Here is a 4,949-nt window from a genome sequence, read left to right as displayed (position 1 = left end):
AGAAAAAGTTTGAAATTGATGATTTATTTGATCACTTCCGGTGACGACCGGAAGTGACGGCGACAAAAAATATTACGTGCATGCACCATAGAGAAAATAGATCTATCATCCCTGAAAGTTTCATTCGATTATCTTTAGTGGTTTTCAAGTTTACCCCCAGACAAAGTTTCTTTCAAAAACCGGAAAATCGGACGTATCTGACGAACGGAAGTGAATTTTGAAAAAATGAAAAAAATGCCTCGAGGTACCATCGTTCCCTATAAGCTGTGAAAGTTTCAGGAAAATCCATCCAACGGTCTCGGAGACGAAAGGGAAAAAAAATAATTATAATAACTAGACACGATCTCGTTGCGAGCAACGAGTAGGTCTTCCGTCCGATTTCTTGATGCACTCGGAGTTAAAAAAAAAAAAAAAAAAAAAGACAAATGAGTCCCAATTTAGTTTCCGACTTTAAGACACTTTAGATATAATCAATTTTTCATATCATAAGCTTCTGAAGCAAAGTTGCGGTGAAATTCGTTTGAAATTCGACTCTCCAGGCGAGCCATAAGGCCCGCGGGCCTATTTCTTGATGTCATTTGTTAGCCCTCTATAGACTCAACAACTTTAGTTCTATATGTCTTTACAAAATATTTACCTGTAAAAAGTTATTGAGATCGACCGATATCGACAAAAAATCGACTCTACAGGCGAGCCATTAGGACCATAGGCCTATTTCTTGATATCAATCGATAGATCTCGATAAACTGAACAACTTTTGTTCAATATGTCCTTACAAAATATTTACCAGTTACAAGTTTTTGAAATCGACTGATATCGACAAAAATCGACTCTACAGGCGAGCCATGAGGCCCACAGACCCATTTTTTGATATTGATCGATAGGTTATGACACATTGAACAACTTTTGTTCAATAATGCTTTTCAAAAAATATGTCGGTTTAAAGATATGAGGCGTCAAATATTTACGATTTTGGCCCTTAAAATCTCTAATTACGTAACATATGACCTACTTTTTGATTTGATAAGATCAAGCTCGTTGAGATGAACATTTCCGCTTCTACAACTTATTATAAAATATTAATAGTTTCTGAGATATTCTGAAAAACATTTGGACCCTTCTCAACCCCTAATTTAAAGGGCCAGCCCGTTTTGCTTGATATCGTAAGAAAGGCCTTGTCATTTTAAACATTTTTTGCTCAACAAGTATTTAGAAATTCTTTACCGTTCTCGAGTTATCTCTACAAGAAATATTTAGGGGCCAAACTGTAGCTCCCTAACGGGGCCACATAGGGAAAAAACGAAATGTACATATTGTTTAGATTATCATTCTGAACAACTTTTGTTCAATAATGCTTTTCAAAATAGTTGTCGTTTTCAAGATATGAGGCGTCAATTATTTATGATTTTGGCCCTTAAAATCCCTTATTACGTAACATATGACCTACTTTTTGATTTGATAAGAACAAGCTCGTTTAGATGAACATTTCCGCTTCAATGACTTATTACAAAATATTAATAGTTTCTGAGATATTCTCATAAACCTTTGGACCCTTCTGGGCCCCTAATTTAAAGGGTCAGCCCCTTTTGCTTGATATCGTAAGAAAGGTCATGACATTTCAAACATTTTTTGTTCAACAAGTATTTAGAAATTCTTTACCGTTCTCGAGTTATTTCTAGAAGTAATTTTTAGGGGCCAAAGTGTAGCTCCCTAACGGGGCCACATAGGGTAAAAACGAAATATGCATATTGTTCAGATCATCATTCTGAACAACTTTTGTTCTTTATTGCTTTTCAAAATATTTGTCGTTTTCGAGATACAAGGGGTAAAAAATTTATGGTTTTGGCCCTTAAAATCCCTTCTTACGTAACATATGACCTAAATTTTTATATGAATAGATTTGGATTGTTGAGATAAACATTTTTTGTTCTTTGACTTATACCAAAATATTAACGATTTTTGAGATATTTGATGTAGACTTTGAGCCCTTCTAGATCCCTAATTGAAGGGGCTAGCCCCTAAATCTTGATATTTTCGAAAAGATCTCGTAAATGTGCACAACTTTTGTTCTACATGTCTTAACAAAATATTTGCAAGAAAAAAGATATTGGAGATCAAAGGTCAAAAATCGCCGAAATCGGGAAAAAATTTTGGCATCCATTTTTTCAGGTCCAGGCGAGCGTTCAGGCAAATCGCCTCCGGTAAAATCGAATTCCCCACAAATCTTCTAAAATGTTTACTCTATCTTGTGTAGAAATTTCAAGACTCTAGCTTCAAAACTAACGGAGGAGATGTGTGGACAACAAGGCCCTTCAAAAAGTCACTAAAAGAGAGATAACTCCTGACCGGAAGTGACGTCAAGCACGAAATTTTGCAAGCAAAGTCTCGTCACCAAAAGACATCTTTCCTGAAAATTTCGTGAAAATCGATCGAGAAATGGCTGAGAAAAACGCGTGTACTACCAAGGAAAATAATAATAATAATAATAATGAAGAAGAAGAACGCGAACAATAATAGTAAGGTCTTCCGCAGGAGACGGAAGACCTTAATAAGAAGAAAATAATAATAAGAAGAAACGGAGCAAAAACAATATGTCTCCGACACTTTGTGTTCGGAGACATAAATAATAATAATAAGAAACGGAGCAAAAACAATATGTCTCCGACACTTTGTGTTCGGAGACATAATAATAAGAAACGGAGCAAAAACAATATGTCTCCGACACTTTGTGTTCGGAGACATAATAAACAGTAGAATCACTAGAAGGTCTTCCGTTGGAAACGGAAGACCTTAACTAGATGCGATCTCGTTGCAAGCAACGAGTGGGTCTTCCGTCCAATTTTAGATGCGATGAGATAAGAATTTGACTGAGATTTTCGTTCATAAATAATGATACAAATATATTGTCTAGACGTACAATTTAGTTTCGGTAGTGTTTTACAAATATTGATCATTTAAGTGTTATAAATTAAAGACTCTCTGCCCCTCTCGGCCACTAATTAAGGGGGTCAGCCTTTTTTCGAGAAAAAGGTTAATAATGTTATTTACTGCGATACAGATTCGACTGATCAGGCGAGTCATGTCGCCCGGGGGCCTAAATTTGATATCATTCTAGATATATCTCGCAAACCTGAACAAATTTTCTTCTACATGTCCTAAGGAAATTTTCTTGAGAAAAAAGTTATTTATTGCGACATTTATCATACTGTTAAGGTGAGTCATAAGGACCGTGGGCTTTTTTCTGGATATCGTTTGAAAGATCTTGCAAAACTGAACAACATTTGTTCTACATGTCTTATCATAAGAATCTCGAGAAATAAGTTAATAATTGTGACACTAATCAAACTGTTCAAGCGAGTCATGAGGCCCGTTCGCTTTTTTCATGATGTTGTTCGAAAGATCTTGCAAAACTGAACAACTTTTGTTCTAGATGTCTTATTAAAAGTTTCTTGACAAAAATGTTATAGCTTGCAACAATAACACAACTGTTCAGGTGAGCCATGGGTCCTGCAGGCCTATTTATTAACATTGTTAGTTAACGCTTCCGAAACTGAACAACAATTGTTCTACATGTCTTATCAAAAGTTTCTCGAGAAAAAAGTTATTGATTGTGACACTAATCAAACTGTTCAGGCAAGCCATGAGGCCCGTTCGCCTTTTTCATGATGTTGTTCGAAAGATCTTGCAAAACTGAACTTCTGTTCTAGATGTCTTATTAAAAGTTTCTTGACAAAAATGTTATAGATTGCAACAATAACCCAACTGTTCAGGTGAGCCATGAGACCTGCAGGCCTATTTATTAACATCGTTAGTTAACCCTTGCGAAACTGAACAACTTTTGTTCTACATGTCTTGTAAAAAGTTTCTCGAGAAAAAAGTTATTAATATTAATTGTGGTACAAATTCCACTGTTCAGGCGAGCCATGACGCCCTGAGGCCTATTTTTTGATATCATTAGATAGATCTTGCAAAACTGAACAACTTTTATTCTACATGTCTTATCAAAAGTTTCGTGAGAAAAAAGTTAATCATTGTAACAGAAATTCAATGGTTCAGGCGAGCCATGAGGCCTATGGGCCGATTTTTTGATATGACACGAAAGATCTCAATAAACTGTACAACTTTGGTTATATATGTCTAAGCAAAATATTTACCAGTAAAAAGTTATGATTTAAAACGTGGAAGAAAATGGGACACTTTTTAAAACTCCATTTTCTACCCCTACCGAGCTTCCATACTAGGCACTTCCGGAAATTTTTAAAACCCATGTGCACAACTACAACATGTCGTCTAACATCACTGAAAATTTCAGCACTCTAGCTTTTATCGTTTTTGAGATTTTGTCCGGACAAAATGGTCATCTGAAAATCGATAAAAGGGGGATAACTTCCAACCGGAAGTAAATTTTCAAAAATCCAAGAAAAGATATCAACTTCAGATAGCAATGCATCAACCCTAACAATTTGAAGTAAATCGATCAAGCAATCTCTGAGAAATCCTCTGCACAAAATCGGTAAGGAAAAAAAAAAAAGAATAAAAATAATAAGAAAAGTGAAAAATCAACAATAGAATAATAGAAGGTTCTTCCGCTGAAGACGGAAGACCCTAATAATAAGAATAATAAGAAACGGAGCAAAAACAATTTGTCTCCGAACAATATGTCTCCGACACTTTGTGTTCGGAGACATAATAAGAAACGGAGCAAAAACAATATGTCTCCGACACTTTGTGTTCGGAGACATAATAATAAACAGTAGAATCACTATAAGGTCTTCCGTTGGTAACGGAAGACCTTAATAATAAGAAGAAGAAACAGAGTAAAAACAATTTGTTCCCAAACTTTGTTTGGGGAACATAATTAAATCGTGTCCGTTTACGTTTACGGGATTGCTTCCAATCGTAACTACTCGGCCATTTCCGCAATCTTCGGAAATAGCCGAGTGGTTACG

The sequence above is a fragment of the Ostrea edulis genome, chromosome 2, assembly GCF_947568905.1.
Source record: "Ostrea edulis chromosome 2, xbOstEdul1.1, whole genome shotgun sequence".
Classification (NCBI taxonomy): Eukaryota; Metazoa; Mollusca; class Bivalvia; order Ostreida; family Ostreidae; genus Ostrea; species Ostrea edulis.
Note: the sequence above shows the minus strand (reverse complement) of the source record.